At 47.2% G+C, this 13368-nt stretch overlaps 2 pseudogenes; one reads left to right on the top strand and one right to left on the bottom strand.

Moving 5' to 3' along the window:
• Positions 1-7115: 7115 nt before the first annotated feature.
• LOC115931559 (large ribosomal subunit protein P1-like) lies at positions 7116-7561 on the bottom strand (annotated as a pseudogene).
• Positions 7562-9335: 1774 nt separating this feature from the next.
• LOC101141885 (septin-7-like) lies at positions 9336-10749 on the top strand (annotated as a pseudogene).
• The last annotated feature ends 2619 nt before the right edge of the window (positions 10750-13368 follow it).

The raw sequence follows: 13368 nt of genomic DNA, 5'->3' as shown, positions 1-13368 counted from the left end.
ATTTCATAGCCCGTGCTTCTTGGGAGGAGCGGACAGATAGAGGAAATTTTGCCTAATCAGAAGTTCTTCCTGCTGAGCTGAAAGGTCATCGTTTGCAAACCAACAGACCTCCTTGTCATGATAATCACCCTGAATCCTCACCCTGAAACCCAGCCCTTCGCATAATCTGCCCCAGCTCCCCATAACAATGAGATTAGCATTTTTTTTTTTTTGTAAACAACCTAACAGCTTGAGAAATCCTTTTATGTATAATATTCGTTCCTGTAATCCCATTTTTCTCTCAGTCACTGTTTATCTACAGACTTTGGGTGGGTGCATGATAAACCTCCTTATGACATTAAGGAGAATTTACCATTTTATCCACCTTTTCTGCTATGGGATGAGTTCAGGAAGGAAAGATTCTTGCCAGACTAGATTAAACCTTTCCCCGGTTAATGGCTGCCTATTTTGTCTGCCTGTGTTCTTAACACTCCGAGATTTAATACACATCGTTTAATATGTGGAACACCTAAAAGGTGCTGGCGTCCATCCTCGATTCGGGGGTGTGGGGGGGACATTGTATAAGAAAGATTAGACCAGGCGTGGTGGCCCAAGCCCGTAATCCCAGCATTTTGGGAGGTGAAGGGTGGCAGATTGCCTGAGCTCAGGAGTTTGAGGCCAGCCTGGGCAACATGCTGAAACCCTGTCTCTCCAAAAAAAATACTATGTATACATACTAGCCAGGCGTGGTGGCATTTTTTTTTTAAACTAGAGATAGGGTCTTGGCCATGTTGCCCAGGCTGTTCTCAAACTCCTGGTCTCAAGTATCCCTCCCATCTCGGCCTCCTGAGTCTCTGGGAGTAAAGGGAAGAGACTCTGAACTGAGAACGCGCCATTGCACTCCAGCCTGCGCAACAGGAGAGAAACTCCGTCTCAAAAAAAAAAAGAAAGAAAGAAAGAAAAGAGCCTCTGGGCTCTGCTTATTTATTTATTCATTTTTAAATTATCTATTTATTTTTATTGTACTTTAAGTTCTGGGTTACATGTGCAGAACGTGCAGTTTTGTTACATAGGTATACATGTGCCCCGGTGGTTTGCTGCACCCATCAACCCGTCACCTACATTAGGCATTTCTCCTAACGTTTTCCCTCCCCTAGCCCCCACCCTATTTATTCATTTTTAGTTCATAAAGAGCCAGAGTTTTACTCTGTAACCCAGGCTGGAGTGCAGTGGCTGGATCATGGCTCACTGTAACCTTGAACTTCTGGGCTCAAGCAATCCCCTGTCTCAGCCTCCCTAGTAGCTGGGACTACAGGCTCGTGCCACCACACTTGGCTAATTTTTTGCAATTGTAGTAGATATGGGTTTTTGCCATGCTACCCAGGCTGGTCTCAAACTCCTGGGCTCAAGTGATCCTCATGCCTGGGCCTCCCAAAGCGTGGGAATTGCAGGAGAGCCAGAGCCTGACCCTATGGCCACTTTCTTGCTATAGTAATTGCAAAGTTGAGAAATTGTGACAGAGACCATGTGACCCACAAAACCTAAACCATTTACTATCTAGGTCTTTAGAGAAAATGTTTGCTGACCTCAGTATCGAGGCAGGAGTGGACAAAGGCTGCGGTGGCTCACGCCTGTAATCCCAGCACTTTAGGAGGCTGAGGTGGGCAGATCGCTTCAGGTCAGGAGTTCGAGACCAGCATGGCCAACATGGCGAAACCCCATCTCTACAAAAAATACAAAATTTAGCCATGTGTGGTGGCGGGCACCTGTAATCCCAGCTATTCGAGAGGCTGAGGCAGGAGAATCACTTGAACCTGGGAGGCGAAAGTTGCAGTGAGCTGAGAACATGCCATTGCACTCCAGCCTGTCTCAAAAAAAAAAAAAAGGCCGGATGCGGTGGCTCACGCCTGTAATCCCAGCACTTTGTGAGGCCGAGGTGGGTGGATCACAGGGTTGGGAGTTCGAGACCAGCCTGGCCAAGATGATGAAACCCTGTCTCTACTAAAAATACAAAAAATTCCCCGGGCATGGTGGCACGCACCTGTAATCCCAGCTGCTCCGGAGGCTGAGGCAGAGAATTGCTTAAACCTGGAGAGGCGGAGGTTACAGTGAGCCGAGATCGCGCCACTGCACTCCAGCCTGGGCTACAGAGCGAGACTCCGTCTCAAAAAAAAAAAGAAGCAAAAATGGGATTTAGCCAAAGAACAGAGAAATGGGTTCATGGATGGAAAATTACAAAGGTGGCACCCTGGACAGAGGATTTCTGCTTCAACTGGCCTAACGGGATTCTTGCTAAAGGTGGGCCAAGGCCTCCTACATCAAAGGTGGTGGGTGAGGCACTTCATCAGATATCAGGGGCAGTTAGATGGGAAGAGTCAAGAGATAACTCAGCAGGAATCTCTGCTAAGAGTGGGCTGGTAAGGTCAAAGATAAGATAGCAGCCAAGGCCCAGGCCTAGTCAGGAGGGCTCAGGACAGCCTGTGTAAAGTTTGGTCAAGGGGGGAGTCTGTCAAGGTATATGCTCAAAATTTGTTTCTTTTCTTTTTTTTTTTTTTTTGTTGAGACGGAGTTTCTCTCTGTTGCCGGCTGGAGTGCAATGGCAGGATCTCGGCTCTCTGCAACCTCCGCCTCCCGGGTTCAAGCGATTCTCCTGCCTCAGCCTCCCGAGTAGTTGGGATTACAGGCACGTGCCACCACACCCAGCTAATTTTTGTATTTTTAGTAGAGAGGGGGGGGTTTCTCCATGTTGGTCAGGCTGGTCTCGAACTCTTGACCTCAGGCGATCCGCCCACCTGGGCCTCCCAAAGTGCTGGGATTACAGGAGTGAGCCACCGTGCTCGGGGCCAGCTTTTTTTTTTTTTTTTTTTTTTTTTTGAGGTGGAGTCTCACTCTGTCACTCAGGCTGGAGTCCAGTGGTGCTATCTGGGTTCACTGCAAACCCCGCCTCCCAGGTTCAAGAGATTCTCCTGGCTCAGCCTCCCAGGTAGCTGGGATTAAGGCACCCAGCACCATGTCCAGCTACCTTTTGTATTTTTAGTAGAGATGGGATTTTGCCATGTTAGCCAGGCTGGTCTTGAACTCCTTACCACCCATGATCCACCCACTTTGGCCTCCCAAAGTGCTGGGATTACAGGCATGAGCCTCCACGCACAGCCAAAATCTGTTTCTTCATTTTGAGTCTTGCTCTGTTGCCCGGGCTAGAGTACAGTGACGCTGTCACAGCTCTCTGCAGCCTCAATCTCCTGGGCTCAAGTGATTCTCCCACCTCAGCCTCCTGAGCAACTGGGACCTCAGGTGCACTCCACCATGCCTGACTACTTTTGTTATTTTTTGTAGAGAAAGGGTCTCGCTACATAGCCCAGGCAAGTTTTGAACTCCTGAGCTCAAGCGATCCTCCCGCCTCAGCCTCCCAAAGTGCTGGGATTACAGACTTGAGCCACTGCACTTGGCCTGCTTTTTATATTTCTATTGAATAAGTCCTCACTGGAACTATCAATTATCTCTAAAGTGGCTGAACCCTGCAGTGGTCAAGAACACCGTCTTCCAGCTGCCTTCTTCTAGAGCCTGCCTTGCCAGACACTCAGAGCCATACAATTTATATTTGGGTTCCATGCTCAAGAGTTATGGCTGATAGAGTGCTTGTTAGAAAATGTGGACAGGGCTGGGCACGGTGGCTCACACCTGTAATCCCAGCACATTTGGAGGCCAAAGTGGGCAGATCATTTGAGGACAGGAGTTTGAGACCAGCCTGGCCAATATGGTGAAACCCCGTTTCTACTAAAAATACAAAAAAAAATTACCTGGACGTAGTGGCAGGAGCCTGTAATCCCAGCTACTTGGGAGGCTGAGGCAGGAGAATCGCTTGAACCCAGGAGGCAGAGGTTGCAGTGAGCCAAGATCGGGCCACTGCACTCCAGCCTGGGCGACCAAATGAGACTCTGTCTGAAAAAGAAAAACAAAAAAAAGGCGAGGCCCAGTGGCTCACGGCTGTAATCCCAGGACTTTAGGAGGCCAAGGCAGGCAGATCACTTGAGGTCGGGAGTTTGAGACCAGCCTGACCAACATGGTGAAACCGCCCTACTAAAGATACAAAAATTATCCAGACATGGTGGCAGGAGCCTGTAATCCCAGCTACTGGGGAGGCTGAGGATGAGAATCGCTTGACCCAGGGAGGCGGAGGTTGCAGTGAGCTGAGATCAAGCCACTGCAGTTTAGCCTGGGTGACAGAGTGAGACTCTGTCTAAAAAAAATAAATAAATATGCCGGGTGCAGTGGTTCATGCCTGTAATCCTGGCACTTTGGGAGGCTGAGGGGGAGGATAACTTGAGGTCAGGAGTTGGAGACCAGCCTGGACAACAAGGTAGAACCCCATCTCTAGTAGAAATACAAAAATTAGCCGGGCGTGGTGGTGTGTGCCTGTAATCTCAGCTACTCGGGAGGCTGAGGCAGGAGAATTGCTTGAACCCGGGAGATGGAGGTTCCAGTGAGCTGAGATCGTGCCACTACACTCTAGCCTGAGCGACACTCTGTCTCAAATAAATAAATAAATAAATAAATAAATAAATATAAAATAAAAATAAAATTAGGCTGGACTTGGGGGCTCACGACGGTAATCCCAGCACTTTCGGAGGTTAGGATAAATAAATATATATATTTTTATATTACATATAATAATACATATAAATATAAATATATATATATTTTTAAACAGGGTCTCACTCTGTCACCCTGGCTGGAATGCAGTGGCACTATCACGGCTCACAGTAGCTTTGACCTCCTGGGCTCAAGAGATTCTCCCACCTCCAGCCTCCTGAATAGCTGGGACTACACACACCCACCATCATGCCCAGATAATTTTAGTATTTTTTGTAGAGACGGGGTTTCACCATATTGCCCAGGCTGGTCTCAAACTCTTGGGCTCAAGTGACCTGCCCAGCTCAGCCTCTCAAAGTGCTGGGATTACAGGCATGAGCCACCGCACCTGGCCCACATCAGGACTATATTGAATAGTGCAGGTACAGAACAGGTGCATCCTTGCATATAAAGTTCTGTTGGATGGGCCGGGCACGATGGCTCACACCTGTAATCCCAGCACTTTGGGAGGCCAAGGCAGGCGGATCATGAGGTCAGGAGTTTGAGACCATCCTGGCCAACATAGCGAAACCCCGTCTCTACTAAAAATACAAAAATTAGCTGGGCATGGTGGCATGTGCCTGTAATCCCAGCTACTTAGGAGACTGAGGCAGGAGAATCGCTTGAACCAGGGAGTCAGAGGTTGCAGTGAGCCGAGATAGGGCCACAGCACTCCAGCCTGGCAACAGAGCAAGACTCCGTCTCAAAAAAAAAAAAAAAAAGTTCTGTTGGATGGTGCTGATGTGTAAAATGGCCTCAATGAAAAGGCTTGGATCTGCAGAGAGGTTGGGGGACATCACTGAGGAAATGGAAACGGAAGTCAGGGGACAGGCCTGGAAACGTGACTAAATTCTAAGGCATGAATTGGATAATTTGCAGCTTCGGAAAAAGAGATTTCAGGTGCCCGTTTATTTATTTATTTATTTATTTATTTTTTGAGACGGAGTTTCGCTCCTGTCGCCCACGCTGGAGTGCAGTGGCGCGATCTCGGCTCACCGCAACCTCCACCTCCCAGGTTCAAGCGATTCTCCTGCCTCAGCCTCCCAAGTAGCTGGGATTACAGGCATGTGCCACCACACCTGGCTAACTTTTTTGTATTTTTAGTAGAGACGGGGTTTCTCCACGTTGGTCAGGCTGGTCTCGAACTCCCGATCTCAGGTGATCCGCCTGCCTCGGCCTCCCAAAGTGCTGGGATTACTGGCGCGAGCCACCATGCCCGGCCTATTATTATTGGTTTCTTTTTTATTTTTATTATTATTATTGGCTTCAGGTGCCTACTAACCCCCAAAAGAAGGTGGGGTTTTTTGGCCCTGTGCAGTGGCTCACATCTGTAATCCCAGCACTTTTGGAGGCTGTGGTGGGAGGATGGCTTGAGGCCAGGAGTTTGAGACCAGCATGGGCAATATGGGGAGACCTCATCTTTAGAAAAAAAAAAAATTATATATATATATACACACACACACACACACACACACACACATATATACATATATATATAAATATATGGCTGGGCGTGGTGGCTCACACTGCAATCCCAGCACCTTGGGAGGCCGAGGCAGGTGAATCACTAGGTCAGGAGTTCGAGACCAGCCTGGCCGACATGGTGAAACCCTGTCTCTACTAAAAATATAAAAATTAGCTGGGCACGGTGGCAGACGCCTGTAATCCCAGCTACCTGGGAGGCTGAGGCAGGAAAATCGCTTGAACCCAGGAGGCAGAGGTTGCAGCGAGCCGAGATAGGGCCACTGCACTCCAGCCTGGGCGACAGAGCAAGACTCTGTCTCAAAAAAAAAAAAGAATTATTTAGGCTGGGCGTGGTGTCTCACGCCTGTAATCCTAGCACTTTGGGAGGCTGAGGCGGGTGGATCACCTGTGGTCAGGAGTTCAAGACCAGCCTGGCCAACATGGTGAAACCCCGTCTCTACTAAAAATACAAAAATTAGGTGGGCACGGTGGCAGGTGCCTGTAATCCCAGCTACTCGGGAGGCTGAGGCAGGAGAATCACCTGAACCCAGCAAGTGGAGGTTGCAGTGAGCCAAGTTCGCGCCATTACACTCCAGCCTGGGCAACAAGAGCAAAACTCCATCTCAAAAAAAAAAAAGAAAAGAGAAAGAGAATAATAAATAAAAAATTAGCCGGGCATGGTGGTGCATACCTGTGGTCCCAGCTACTCCGGAGACTGAGGTGGGAGGACTGCTTGGGCCCAGGAGGTCAAGGCTGTAGTAAGCTGTGATGAGGCCAAGGCACTCCAGTCTGGGATATAGAGGGAGACCCTGTTTCAAAAACATAATACACAAAGAATGCCTTTTTACATTTTTTTCTTTCCAGAGAAGGGGTTCTACCTGTTAACCCAGGCTGGACTGGAACTCCTGGACTCAAATGATCCTCCTGCATAGCTGGGATCACACGCGCTGGGCACACTATGCCAGATGCAAAGAATACATTTATTTCTTTTTTTTTTAATTGAAGTTCAGCTTTTTATTGAACACGTTATAAAAAGAGGTTCAGTGAAAAAGACCAAAGCGCATGTCATCATCAGCCTCCTCGGATTCTTCTTTCTTTGCTTCCACTTTCTTCTCCTCAGCTGGAGCAGCTCCACCAGCCTCTACATTGCAGATGAGGCTCCCGATGTTGACATTGGTCAGGCCTTTGCAAACAAGCCAGGTCAAAAAGGTTCAACATTTACACCAGCTGCTTTAATGAGAGCATTGATCTTATCCTCCGTGACGGTCACCTCATCGTTGTGCAGAATGAGCGCCTAGTAGATGCAGGCGAGCTCGGAGACGGAGGCCATGGCGCGGGCGAGTGTGGGACTGGCACTGCCGGACGCGGTGCTAGTCGCGGGATGAAGTGAGGGCCTCACTGCAACGCGGCCTTAGCTTCCTCGGAAGGACCGAGCACCTTGGCAGCAGCTGAGGAAAGGGAAGAATACATTTCGATGAGCTTGATGTCAGAATTTTCTTTTTCTTTTTTTTTTTTGTTGTTGTTGTTGTTAGAGTCTCACTCTGTCGCCCAGGCTGGAGGGCAGTGAGTAGTGCGATCTCTGCTCACTGCATCCTCCACCTGCCGGGTCCAAGCGATTCTCCTGCCTCAGCCTCCCGAGGACCTGGGATTACAGGCGTCTGCCACCACGCCTAGCTAACTTTTTTGTATTTTTAGAAGAGACAGGGTTTCACCATGTTGGCCAGAGTGGTTTCGAACTCCTGACCTCAAGCGATCTGCCGGCCTGGGCCTCCCAAAGTGCTAGCATTATAGGCATGAGCCACAGCGCCTAGCCAAGAAATTTGTTTTTTTTTTTGAGACAGAGTCTCGCTCTGTCACCCAGGCTGGAGTGCAGTGGCACGACCTCGGCTCACTGCAACCACCATCTTCCAGGTTCAAGCGATTCTCCCGCCTCAGCCTCCCAAGCAGCCGGGATTATAGTGTAATACCCAACCTGGTTTTTACTAACCCTGTTTTTAGACTCTCCCTTTCCTTTAATCACCTAGCCTTGTTTCCACCTGAACTGACTCTCCCTTAGCTAAGAAAGCCAGACAGATTCCATCTTGGCTCTTTCACTGGCAGTCCCTTCCTCAAGGACTTAACTTGTGCAAGCTGACTCCCAGCACATCCAAGAATGCAATTAACTGATAAGATACTGTGGCAAGCTATATCCGCAGTCCCCAAGAATTCGTCTGATTGATAACACCCAAAGCCCCGTGTCTATCATCTTGTAATAGTCTTAAAGCCCCTGCACCTGGAACTGTTTTACTGTTTTACTTTACTGTAACCATTTATCCTTTTAACTTTTTGACTACTTAACTTCTGTAAAATTGTTTTAACTAGACGCCCCCCCTTCCTAAACCAAGGTATAAAAGTTAATCAAGCCCCTTCCTCCGGGCTGAGAGAATTTTAAGCCTTAGCCGTCTCTCAGGCGCTGGCTAATAAAGGACTCTTAATTCGTCTCAAAGTGTGGCGTTTTTCTAACTCGCTCAGGTACAACAATAGGCACTTGCCACCACGCCCGGCTAATTTTTGTATCTTTAGTAGAGATGGGGTTTCGGCCAGGCTGGTCTCAAACTCCTGACCTCAGGTGATCTGCCCACTTCGGCCTCCCAAAGTGCTGGGATTACAGGCATGAGCCACTGCACCCAGCCAAGACATTTTTTTTGCTGCTGTTTTTACTGACAGAGAGCAGTGATAGCTCAGTCAGTCATTAAAAGGAGAATTCCTCCTCTAATCAATGTGGAGGCCCTAAGGGGAAGGGGTGAGGCATAGCCTCATTTTCTCCATCTGTTGAGGATTTACTGGAACAGAACTGGTTTTTAGTTTACAGAGTCCTCTTTTACTGAATATTCCTAAAGACCTTTGAGAAGAACTTAGTTTAACAAGTATTTGTTAAAATCTACTAACTTCCAGAGCCTAATTCATTGGTGAGAAATAGAGATTGAATTCCTTAATACCTGGGCCGTGCACACATTGGCTCTCCCCTGTAATCCCAGCACTTTGGGAGGCCGAGGTAGGAGGATCACCTGAGGTTAGGAGTTCAAGACCAGCCTGGCCAACATGGTGAAACCCCCGACTCTACTAAAAATACAAAAATTAGCCGGGCACGGTGGCGCGTGTCTGTAATCCCAGCTACTCAGGAGGCTGAGGCAGGAGAATCGCTGGAACTCAGGAGGCAGAGGCTGCAGTGAGCTGAGATTGTGCCACTGCTCTCCAGCCTGGACGACAGAGTAAGACTCTGTGTCAAAAATAATAATAATAACAAAATTTAAAAAAAGTTCTCTAGTACCGGGAGTCTGTATTTAAGTGGACAGAACTGGAGGCAGCTGAGGACTAGGGCAGGTGGGTGGAGGGGCGAGGCCTCCAGTTGGGAAGCAATGAAAAGCATCTTAAAGAAAGTGCTGGGAAGAGAAACTTTTTCCTCTTTCAACTTGGCTCCTATAGTTGGTGGTCTGCAAATTAACTGAAAATAGAGAGATCTACAGCTGAAAAGGTTTATTTACAGATGCTTGAAGGAGTTCCCAATTATGTAAACCTCAAGGAACAGCCTGGAGAAAAGGTTTACATATATCAACTTAACAAACAAGGGCGTTTTTTGGACTTCTATGGGAAAATAGAAGCCTGGATGGAACAATCCAAAGTTTTAATCAAAGAAGGTGGTGTTTAGTTGCTGCTCACGATAGTTGATACCTCAGGATTTGGAGATGCAGTGGATAGTAGTAATTGCTGGCAGCCTGTTATCGATTACATTGATAGTAAATTTGAGGACTACCTAAATGCAGAATCGCGAGTGAGCAGACGCCAGAGGCCTGATAACAGGACCATTACATAACTGAAGACTCCCACCTTCAGGCAGGATTGGGTAGTGCATGTTTGTAGCTACTTGACATTGCCTTTTGTTGAGACTTAAACCACTGGATATTGAGTTTATGAAACATTTGCATGAAAAAGTGAATATCATCCCACTTACTGCCAAAGCAGACACACTCACACCAGAGGAATGCCAACAGTTTACAAAACAGATAATGAAAGAAATCCAAGAACATAAAATTAAAATATATGAATTTCCAGAAACAGATGATGAAGAAGAAAAGAAACGTGTTAAAAAGATAAAGGACCGTTTACCTCTTGCTGTGGTGGATAGTGATATTATCACTGAAGTTAATGGCAGAAGGGTCAAAGGAAGGCAGTATCCTTGGGGTATATATTGTGCTGTGATTTAGCTCCAGCGGTGACATGTGCAACTGAAAAAGAATTTGGGAGCACAGCACAAAGAATTAGAGGAGAAACGTCGTCAGTTTGAGGATGCGAAAGCAATCTGGGAAGCTCAACAATGTATTTTAGAGCAACAGAACTCTTCGAGAACCTTGGAAAATAACAAGAAGAAAGGGAAGATCTTTTAAACTCTCTATTGACCACCAGTTGTGTATTAGTTGCCAATATGCCAGCTTGGACATCAGTGTTTGTTGGATTCACTTGACCAATTTGCACCAGTTTGATCCATAATGATGGATTTAACAACATGACAAAAATTATTTCTGTTGTTGTTGTTCTTGATGGAGATTAAGATGCCTCGAATTGTCTAGGGTGTTGTGTACTTAGGAAGTAACAGCTCTAAGTACCTTTCCTACATTTTCTTTTTCTTTTTTTATTAAACAGGTCTCTTCAGTTTAATGCAAGAGAACATTTTACTGTTGTACAATCATGTTCTGGTGGTTTGATAGTTTACAGGAGATTCCAAAATAAAAGGACTCTGGAAGGTTTTCATTGACGATGAATTGCCATAATATGATGCAAACTGTGCTTCTCTATGATAATTATAATACAAAGGTTCCATTCAATGCAGCATATACAATAATGTAATTTAGTCTAACACAGTTGACCCTATTTTTTGACACTTCCATTGTTTAAAAAAAAAACACATGAAAAAAACCCCTATATGCTTACAGTGCACCTAGAGCTTTTTATAACAACCTCTTTTTGTTTGTTTGTTTTGGATTCTTTAAATACATATTATTCTCATTTAGTGCCCTCTTTAGCCAGAATCTCATTGCGGCTTCATTTTTGTAATAACATTTAATTTAGATATTTTCCATATATTGACCCTGCTAAAATAGAATATAGCATCTTTCATATGGTAGGAACCAACAAGGAAACTTTGCTTTAACTCCCTTTTTACGCTTTACGGTAGGTAGCAGGGGGGAAAATGCATTTATAGATCATTTCTAGGCAAAATTGTGAATCTGATAACCAACGTGTATGTGGTCTCTTTATTTTACTAGAAATGGGAATCATGGCCTCTTGAAGAGAAAAAAGTCACCATTCTGCATTTAGCTGTATTCACATATTGCATTTCTGTATTTTTTGTTTGTATAGTAAAAAAATCACGTAATAAACCATGTCGTGATGTAAAAAAAAAAAAAAAAAAAAAAGTATTTTCAGCTTCAACTCCATACAATTCAATGGAAATGTCCCCTGACCTGAAGTTCTGGTTTCCCTGCATTCCAGACAGGACATTTTCTTTTGTCCTTATCTCAGTAACGACTGAGTACTGTGAGAGGAACGAGTGAGTCTCTTTTGTTTCTGATTGCCCAGAACCTGTATCTTGCTTGGCACATAGGAGATAGCAAAAGTAAACATCTATGTGAATTCTTGAACTGACACTCCCTTGGTTCACAAAAATTGGCTGTTACCAGTGTGGCTTCGACTTACTTGATTCTTTTTGTTTTTTTGTTTTTTGTTTTTTGAGACAGAGTTTTGCTCTTGTTGCCCAGGCCGGAGTGCAATGGTGTGATCCCGGCTCACTGTAGCCTCTGCCTCCCGGGTTCAAGCAATTCTCCTGCCTCAGCCTCCCGAGTAGCTGGGAATACAGCCGCGCGCCGCCATACAGGGCGAAGTTTTTGTATTTTTAGTAGAGGCGGGGTTTCACCATGTTGGCCAGGATGGTCTTGATCTCCTGACCCCGTGATCCGCCCTCCTCGGCCTCCCTGAGTGCTGGGATTACAGGCGTGAGCCACCGCGCCCGGCCTATTTATTTAACTTTTTGAGACGGAGTTTCGCTCTTGTTGCCCAGGCTGGAGTACAGTGGCGCGATCTCGGCTCACTGCAACCTCCGCCTCCCGGGTTCAAGCGATTTTCCACCCTCAGCCTGCGGAGTAGCTGGGATTATGGCATGTGCCACCGCACCCAAGTAATTTTGTATTTGCTAGTACAGACGGGGTTTCACCATGTTGGCCAGGCTGGTCTTGAACTCCTGACCTCGGGTGATCCCCCTGCCTGGGCCTCCCAGAGTGCTGGGATTACAGGAGTGAGCCACCGCGCCTATCCCTAACCAGCATCTTATGCGCTCGCTGTACATCCACACTGGCCTCTCTGGGTACCTTCTGCTGTATTCTTTTTCTTTTCCTTTCTTTCTGAGACAGGGTCTTGCTCTGTCAACCAGGCTGGAGTGCAATGGCGCGATCTTGGCTCACTGCAACCTCCGCCTCCCGGGTTCAAGCAATTATCCTCCCTCAGTTTCCCAAGTAGCTGGGATTACAGGTGTCTGCCACCACACCTGGCTAATTTGTATATTTTTAGTAGAGACGGGGTTTCACCATGTTGGTCATGCTGGTCTTGAACTCTGGACCTCAAGTGATCCGCCTGCCTTGGTCTCCCAAAGTGCTGGGATTACAGGCAGGAGCCACCGTGCTGGGCCTACGGTGTTGTTTTTTGAGACACGGTCTCACTTTGTTGCCCAGACTGGAGTGCTGTGGTGCAGTCACAGCTGATTGCAGCCTTCAACTCCTGGGCACAAGCAATCCTCCCACCTCAGCGTCCCAAAGTGCTGGGTTTACCGGCCTGAGCCACCGTGCCTGGCTGAAGCCTAAAGACTTCTCTGGGGCAGGGCATGATGGCTACCACCTGTAATCCCAGCAGTTGAAGAGGCTGAGGTGGGAGGATTGCTTGAGCCCGGGAGTTGAAGACTGCAGTGAGCTATGATTGCGCCACTGCACTCCAGCCTGGAGAGCATAGGAAAACCCTGTAACTAGCCGGGCATGGTGGCTCATGCCTGTGGTTCCAGCTACTTAGGAGGCTGAGGTATGAGAACTGCTTGAACCTGGGAGGCAGAGGTCGCAGTGAGCTGAGATCGCGCCACTGCACTCCAGCTTGGGTGACAAAGCCAGACTCTGTCTCAAACAACAACCACAACAAAACAAAAAAGAGAATGATGGCCGGGCGCGGTGGCTCATGCCTGTAATCCCAGCACTTTGGGAGGCTGAGGCGGGCAGA

Source organism: Gorilla gorilla, chromosome 20, assembly GCF_029281585.2.
Source record: "Gorilla gorilla gorilla isolate KB3781 chromosome 20, NHGRI_mGorGor1-v2.1_pri, whole genome shotgun sequence".
Lineage (NCBI taxonomy): Eukaryota > Metazoa > Chordata > Mammalia > Primates > Hominidae > Gorilla > Gorilla gorilla.
This window is presented reverse-complemented; position numbering and strand designations above follow the sequence as displayed.